A 9391-nucleotide genomic window follows, 5' to 3' on the forward strand; every position below is an offset into this window, starting at 1 on the left:
GAAATAGAACATCAGTAATCTACTTTCCAGTTCCTAATCAGGCTCGTCCATGTAAATACATAGGAGTCCTTGTCTTTAGGTATTTAGGAGTCCCTAGGTTTAGGTGTGAATTTAGAACACAGTGTCTAATAACCCATGCTAAATTACATTGCTGTTTAACATGACATGCTTGGTTTTTCCTGTCGTAAGGTCAGGATTCCTATCAAAGCACAGGTGAGTTGTAACATTAGGAAGATCTGATGAGCTGCAAGCAAACAGCCAAATGGCACTCCCAGTCATGCCTCAAGGTACCCTTTCAATACTCTTTCCTGTCTAAAGCTATAAGCCACAGAGGCTGGCCCTTTCTCCAAGCAGCCCTATGGCTCTCTGACAAGAAGGCTTGCAGCTCTCCATGAGATGGCTTGTCCCAGTTCCTTCCCTGTTACCTCAGGGCACTGCAAGCCTCCCTAGGAAGGGAACAATTATTTAAGAACAAAAAAATCAGTGTACTGCTTGATCAGTGGTCTGCAAGGGAAGGTTTAATTTAAGATATACCAGTACATTTCCCTAACATGTCCCCTTTCCAGCCCTGCTTCCTCCATTTTCCATCTCTTCATGTCTCCTCATCTTGGGCAGTGTCCAGTATATATCAAGGATCTGCCAGAAGACATTAGCTTAAAATATTAAAAATATGGTAAGAAGCTGAATAAGAAATAACAGAGATTGCTAAACCATAGCAGTGCTGCCAAACATCTAATACAAAGAGATTACTCTCTTTTGTCCAGTGTGCTTGTTTGAAACACAAAGTGGTAAGAGAATATATCCCACCACAGCATGTGAAAATGTGTCTGTACTTTTTAAATTATAAAATAGATGCATAACTGATGAGAGACTTTGCAGGAACATATTATAAAAAGATAACTAAGCTAGAATTCAGGTATCTATTAAGATAACTAGATTCAGATACCAACAACATACCTGGACAAGTCTTTACTTCCTGTTATCACAAATAAAAAATTTAGTTGACACATTCAGTGAGGCCTGAAGAACCATTCAGCACATCCTGGAGCAGACATCAACACTAGGTCAGCTGAGCAGTTCTGTAGACTATAATCTGTAAATGCCTACGGTGAGCTTGTTAGGCTGCATAAGGGGATGCTGTTTTTACAAACTCACTTTCCAGCTCCTACCTTCACATGAAGGAAGCTAGTGGAGGCAGATCAGAAGAGAACTTGGTTGTATCATTTTGTTCTTTCTAGAACAAGGAAGAAGGATAAATACAATACCTCAGCCTGACATGATTATGTATTTCAGTATAATTTGTGCTATTAATTAAGCCTTTAGGATCTGTGTTTCACTTCCAGTCTGCTCTACTACCTACCCCACCATCCTGAAGCAGAGTGCTGTATTTAAACAGCTGAGTGGACAGGGGAGATAAGGACATTGGCACAACTTGCAAGAAAAGTGCCTTTGCCCAAACATCAAGTGCAGTTAGTTTCTGTAGCTGATATGGTGTTTTCACACTTCAGCCACAGCTCATGTGTCATTCCCACTGATGAGTCAGGAACAGCAAAGCTCTGACTCTCCTTGATGCAAGGCAGTAGGGCACAAGGGAGCCCAGCAGGGCCTCAGACACTTTGGGTACAATTATCCAGATAACAGGTACCCAGGCTGGCTGCTGAACCAGAAGCACAAGGAATAAGCTCAAAACCAAGGCAGCTTTGCTAACACTAAGCCAAGATCAGCTGTCTGCACTGACATGTCAAAGCCTGACATGCCAAAGCATCTCTGCCACACAGTGCCGAGTCCTTGCCCCGGGAGGCTGGAGGAGCCCACGTGCCCACTCTCCAGAGCCTGAGACCCCTCCGGGCTGCAGAGCACGTGGAGCAGAGAGAGCAGCTGCAGCCCTGGCTGGTGTCCTCTCACGTCTGACATGGCCAGGCCCCAAAAAGCCAGCTCAGCTGAATCAGATCCTACATGAAAACATCAAGGTGACTTCACCCTGTGCTCTGCACATTCTTCCATGGCATATCAAAGGTGCCTCTATTTAAAACAGTCTGGGAATGGAAGACAGTGTGAATGAGGCTTCCATGCCTAAGGAAAACACACGCAAGAGCCCTGGAGCAGCCACAACCCCAAGGGTCGTACTACTCTTTTCATGTGGTGCTTTCTTACATTTAATACCCTCAGTCTAAAGAGCTAATAAGCTGTTCCTGCAGGAACTTCCACAACCTGATCTGTCACCCTTATAATCTAACTGCAATAGCTGAGAAATCAATGCAGATGATTAAGCTTTTCTGAGCAGTGTGTGATCTATGGAGCCCTGCATGATCCTTCTGTTTGTGTAAGAACAGTTTCTACGGGATATGTGGTAATACATGTGCTCACTGCAAGTATGACCTCAGCTATTCTAATTCATGGTTTCAGTCTGAGGTTTGTTTAGGGCAAAGGCAGGAGCTAGAAGCTCCCGTTCTGTACACGTGTGCAATGTGTCTGTTAACAGGCAGATGGCCACAAGCTGTGCTCCCCCTGCATCCCCGTGAAATCAGGGTTCTGCTTGTGTGTACAGGGAGGGTGCACTCAAATGGCACACAGCACTACTGAACTGCAGCTCATCTAAACCCCACATTTCCAGAGACAGCAGCAGATACTGAGAAACATGGATATCTAAATACTTACATGATAGCCATGAGGTTGTTGGCATAACTGTATATGAATGGGAAACAAAAGAGTAAGAAGAGCTTTTATGAGGTAGTGTATCTTTACGCAGTGGTTTTCCCAGTCCGGCTAGAGGACCATGAGGATGTGTTCACTTATAAAGCAGGTCCCAGGACCATGCCTGACCACTGATGTGGACCATAACACAATGTCAGTACTTTTTTAGGTCACTGGTGGAGCTCAGAGGTGATTCCTTCAGTGTTTCAAAGCTCGGCAGACCATCAGAATCCAGAGCAGAGATGCAGACAAGGCTATATAAACACAACAGTCATTTGTACACTACATTGTAGTACAGAGTAAAAGTACCCAAGTTAACTTTTCTGGAGTTAGTTTAGCTCAGCACTCGAGCAGTCTGACTGCAGCAACCAGACAAATCCTATATATTTGGCGATACAAACAGGCTGTTCCTCAGCACAGACCGATGCTTGTGGGCTATCTAAAGGCAGCACTGCTGGGACTAAAGCTGACAAAGAGTGATGGACAGATGACATATAGTAAACTAAATCTCAGTGATACCTAGTTTGCCATGTGACAGCTCAGTGTGGCACACTCTGTCTGGGCCACATTATTTGATATGTTATGAAAAATGGACAGAACAGTTTGTCCTTATACAGTGTAACTGTATTTATAGCTCTTCATTCATTCCTATACGTAAGTGCTCTCATACAGCTAAGAAAACAATTTATTTTTTCTCTCATTTATTTTCCTTTGAGCCTGTTCCTTAACTCTTAGACAGCTAATGGAAAAACAGTTTAAACATCCTGAGGGAAATCATGTCAAACACAAAGGTAAAATATTTTCAGGCTGATTCAACTCTGTAAAGACAATGAAACATCCTTTCAATAGGTGAATGAATGTATTTTGCTGGCTAGTCCTGTATATTTGTGGTGCTTATTGGATGCACTCCCTCCGATCAAACAGAAAACTCAAATTCAGCTTGGAGGGTCTGATGATTTCTCCTTTCACTGGAGCTGTACAGATCTGGAGCAGTTTATAAATAACTGCAATGCTCAGTATAAATTATGGTGCAACTCTTCAAAGACTGTTCATTATTGTTTTGTAAGATAACTAGAACCGTATTCTTAGGTAACTGTCTCACAATCAGCCTCAGAAGGGGCATGATTATGGCAAAGGTACACTTAGGGATAAGTTTATGAACAATTTTCTGGACATCTGTGTTGACAAAGTAATATATACATTTCCCAATGTACATTGTTGTTCTATAGCTTTGCACCCATTGTACCATAATGGATGATTTAAAAAATCCATTTGCTCTTAAAAAACAACATCAGTCTTGGACGAACTATATCACTACCAGTCCAGTCACAACAATCACACTGCTGGCTCATGTTCAGCCGGCTGTCGAGCAGTTCCCCCAGGTCCCTTTCCACCTGGGCACTGTCCAGCCTCACTGTCCCCAGCCTGTAATGTTTCAGGGGTTATTGTGGCAAAATGCAGGACTCGGCACTTGGACTTAATAAACTTAATCTTACTGGACTCTGCCCATCCATCCAACCATTCCAGGTCTCTCTGCAGGGCCCTCCTTCCTTCCAACAGATTGACACACGCTCCCAGCTTAGTGTCATCTGCAAATTTACTGATGAAGAATTCAATCCCCTCATCCATGTCATCAATGAGAATATTGAAATAGACTGGATACATACAACCTTGTAGCAACTGTTCAGTGTACTAAAATGAAAATGTGGGGTCTGCAAAACTCAAACCACCAAATGTTAATCCTTTGCTACAGACATGGTTAACACACACTGCCAGCCCTCACAGTCAGTCCTTTCACAAAGGGTCAACTCCTATTTATCTTACTGGTGTGTTTAGTCCCACCTGGGTTATGTGAAGTCAGAATTTACAGTGGACTGTAAAACTTGTACTGATTTGTTTCCTAGTCGTTTTTGACCTGTCTCAGTGGAAGCATTCACAGGAAACTTGCCCAAAATATGTGAGTCAAAATTAAATAAATACAAAGTGATACCATGTTGCTTATGACTACCCACTGGCACAGGGTAGTCATACCTTCAGTTCCTGAGGTTATAGTATCCCTAATATCCTAAGGTAAAGGAAAACTGAAGCTCAGAGAAAATTTCAGGCAAAATATTTATAAATCTAGTCATTTTTCCTCAAAAATATGAAAACTGCTACTTTAGCAATTACCACAATTATCCCTTCACAATCTCATAAAACCCAACCCTTTATAGATCCTGAATGAGAACCTTCCTTTTCAACAGTTCTTACCACCAAATCAAAAGACATTAAGAATTATACCATTCAGATTAATTCCTTCCAGCCTAAGGGCTAGAAGCTTACTTCCCTTTTAATTGAAAGGTAAAAATCTCACATAATCCAGTGACTCCAGAGGCTTCAACTACGAGGAAAACTAATTCAGAAAGAAATTTAAATCACAAGAAGTGGCAACACCAACACATTAAGCAATGCTTTTAAATTGAAAGGTACAGGAGACTTTCAGACCTCTTTCTAAGGCATAAAATTATAAACATTGAAAGATGTCAAGCCCAAGCCCACAAAGGACTCAGAGAAAATTCCTCTGCTTCATGAAAAAAAACAACTTCTATAAAGAACACAAGAAGAATAAAATTAGTAAATCATTTATAGCCTTTATATTTTTCAATAATAATAATAATAGGCCAAATAATGGATCATAGTCCCTACTTTGGTAAAACTCTCACTGAGTTATACTGTTATTTTGATGTGGTTTTGGTTCAGCATGGACATTTCATTCCACAACTGATTCTCAAAATGAAGACAGACTAGTGCAAACAACTACATCAAAGTCTGATGTGTCATGCAGCAATGAATATTTCTGTTGGAAATTTACTTGTTTTCTTTTTAAAGCAGTGGCATATCTAGGTCTCCCTGAGATTAGGAACATTAACTATTCTGGGTGTGATTCCTTTGTGACTTCATGGAATTTCTGTAGTGCCTGGGGAATGGAAGAATCTTAAGAGCAGTTACAGTCATAATGAACCTGAGGACTGTAAATAAAAGAATATATTAAAATTAGGCCTGACAAACTTCAGATGGTAGCAAGTGTTGGTGGGGAGGTGGAGACAATTATTGTATTATCTCAAGAGAACTCTCACATCTTCCTGGTTAATATTTTCTGTTATTAAGCACCTCTAACAAAGACAGACTTTCACCTACTTTATATTCATAATGATTCATGCAAATTTATCTCCTTTTGAGGCAGGGGGTCAAGTGTTTAAGTTCATTCTATAATAAGTAATATCTGCATAGACTTCTGATGTATTATAATGAGGCATGTTTTGCAGAGACATTAAAAATCAAGGCCCACAAAAATGAACTATTTGTGGATTCAATTCACCAGTGGCATATAAAACTCAAAACAGAAGGACTGAAAAGATAATAAATAAATTTCCAAATTTTGTATCTACCCTCCCATAGTATGCAGTCTTATTTTTTATTGTGTGGTTCAGTATTAAAAGAAAAGGATTCAATAATTCTTACTGTATATAGACAATGAAGGCATGCACCATGAGAGCTGTGGCTGTGGCAAAGAATCTCAACATAAATTTGCACACTTCTGTTTTTCCAAATATAAGGCTTTCCTGGCAGGCAGTCAATCATGCAGGAATTGCCAAGGCTCTGTAGATAGGGCAATTATAATTCTCTGTGCACTGCTGCTAGACCACCTGCACGTTCACATGTGATGGAAGTCAGATTGGAACCCAGCTCTCAGGAGATGAATGCCAACCCACTGCTATTTACTATCAGCCTGTTTTTCATTATCTTTTATTCTAATTAAGAAACACTATTTATAACTACACCTGACAAGCAGCTAAGCATGCTGGAAACTAGCAGATGTACCTTGTGCAATAAAATTTGGAATTGAGATATTACATTAATTTTGGGGGTGGGGGGATTATACAAAGCCCATATTTTCATGTATCGTGCTTTGCTTTCAGCAACATCGTATTGCAGTTGGAAGTGCATAATGTTTTGTGATGATATGGATAGAGAATGTCAAATTCTGCTTCAGATAATGTTTCCAATATTTTTATTGGAAGTATGCCTGTAGTTTTTTCATTAATGAATTCTATTAGATTCATTAAAATAACATCTTACTTGAAAAAATATTGGAAAATAAAAATTTAATGAAGTCAAATGAGTCATCATTTCTCTATCAAAAGTCTCATCAGAAAACGAAAGGAAAAACAGTTCTACCACTTATTTAAAAGAACAGTTTAGACCACTAGCTGCAGTATTACTCCAGCTAAACAAAATACAGAAAATTATGAAAGAATATAACAGTTACTCTAGCATGTTTCACTTAATGGAAGCTTCTAGGAAATATTTTAAATTCATCTGCTTCTGAATGGATGACAAACAAATAATCACATGCTGAAGCAACAAAAATAAATTACTCTGCCAACTTCCCTCTGAAGTGTCATCATGCAGGATGGCATGTACTTCAAAACATTAAACTTCATCTCCACCTAGGCTCAGGACTGAGTGAATTTTACAAGGAAACCAAGCATTTCATATTGGAAACACTAAATAGTGAAAAAATATTTTGATTTCCAGTGGTACACATTTATTTGTTCACTTTACTGGAGCACTAGTGAACAACAAACTCAGACTTTTCATGGTTTAAAGACAGGATACTCCCTATGGCATCTTCTTTTTGTGGTGGTGGTCAACAAAAGTTGAGAATTTAAAACTAATTGCCAATATAAACCATGCTGCGAAAACGTATCCCATGCACACTTTTGAAAACATTAGTCATAATTGGATCATTTTCACACCCACAGCAGGGTAAGGCAAAATGCAAATTATTTTAAAACAAAATATCATTTGAGGGCAAAACTGTCTCTCAAGGCTTTCAGAATAATAGGCAATGGCATGAAGATATGCCTTAAATCAATAGCAGGAAACCAGGCAAGAGAAATAGCTAGACAGGAGCTCTGCAGGGCAGCATGGAAACAAAGTGGGTACTAAAACAAATATTATTTTTCATATTTTCCCAGCAATTATGCTCCTCATCCAGAATCCCTAGGAAGTGCCTGAGGTTTTTGTTATACTTCCAGCACTGGCATGTAAGAGTTTTGATTCCCCTGACCTCTGAATACAAAGTCACACACCGAGGTCCCTGCCAAGCACGCCTGTAGTCTGGATCCTTCTGGGATCTCCCGCGGCAACATCCGAGGGAGGCAGGCAACTTCCCTGGCAAGGGGCAGGGCGCAGGTGAGGGCTGTGGGCACAGCAAGCGAGCAGAGGCTCTGCAGCCAGCAAAGCCAGCAGCTCTGCACGTATTTACAGCGAGGTCAATAACTGGGCTCAGGGCTGCTTTTGGGCACACGGAGGTCTGGCACGTACAGTAAGCACAGCTTTTCTCCAAGTAACCAATTCCTTTGGGAATGACACGAATCGGCAGGCCGGTTAGGGTAACACAGATGAAGAGCTCATTTTGTGTTGGGAAGGAAAAAAAAACAAACCAAGAGATGAAAGAGGACATTATGTTTTTCATGCAAAATGAAAAGTTTGCTATGTGATTTCATTAACAAAAGACCACGACAATATGTACTCGGGTAAAGAGAACAACTTCTGACCTTGAAATTGCGTGCTAAATAAATTACCTCAGAGCGAAAGTGATGAGTTCTCATGACAGCATCTGGAAGGGAAGCAGAAAGACACACAGCTCCACCAGCTGCACCTCGCATTTCGCCCCGGCTAACGGGTTTACCCCAACACTCGCCCTGCGGCGCACACTCCGGGACGGCTCTGGCCCTTCAGGCACAGCCGGCAGCTCCGCCCGGCATTTATATTTAATTCATCGGGAAGAAGTTCGGCATAAAGTTCTGCTGCGCTTTGACAGACCGGGGAGGGCTGGGAGGCTTTCCAGCCTCTCACCTCTCTCCCTCTAGCCGAGGTTTCGCTGAGGGGATGGGTGGAGACAAGGCTGCCGCAGTCCTGGGCTCGGCTTGAATTTTCTTTAAAGCCTTTGCCCGGCTAAACCGTGCCACGGCGGCCCTCCGCCGGCAGAAAGCTGGGGATGGGCCGGGGACACCCCCCGCCGCCCTCAGGGAGCGGCAGCGTCTCTTACCTCGGCTCCTTGAGCGACCTGAAAAGACGGATTTGATGGGATGCCTCCCTTTCTGGAGCCTGCGGTGCCAGCAGCAGAAGAATAAAATCGTGGCAATGGTCCCCAGCAGCAGCAGGAGCAAGAAGAGGGCGCACTGGATGCTGTAGGGTCTCAGCAGCACCAGGAAAGCCGCGGCAATCATGGCTCAAGCGCCCGGCTGCCCCTGTGCGTGCGCGGGTCTGCGGCGAGCGGCGGGGGGCCGGGCAGCGCCGGGCAGCCTCTCCCCCCGGCAGCGGGGCGGGCATCGCCGCCGGCACCGCGCTGCTGGAGCCGGCAGCCGGGCGGGAGGCGGCGGCGCGGGGGAGGAGGAGGAGGAGAAGGAGGAGGAGCGGGATGAGATTCAGGCCGTGACTCAGCAGCAGCCGCCGCCGCGGCGATGGTTGCGGTGGGGCTGCCCCTCCGTGCCCGCACGGCTGCCGGGAGCGGCGAGCGCGGCGGGCAGAGCCGGAGCGCCCGCGGGCATCGGCGGCGGGGCGGGGCCGGGCGCCGCATGGCAGCCGGCGCGGGCACGGCGGGGCGGGGCGGCAGGAGGAGGAGGGGGTAGAGGAGAAGGAAGAAGAA

The sequence above is a fragment of the Pyrgilauda ruficollis genome, unplaced genomic scaffold (assembly GCF_017590135.1).
Source record: "Pyrgilauda ruficollis isolate IOZ18807 unplaced genomic scaffold, ASM1759013v1 scaffold40, whole genome shotgun sequence".
Taxonomy (NCBI): domain Eukaryota; kingdom Metazoa; phylum Chordata; class Aves; order Passeriformes; family Passeridae; genus Pyrgilauda; species Pyrgilauda ruficollis.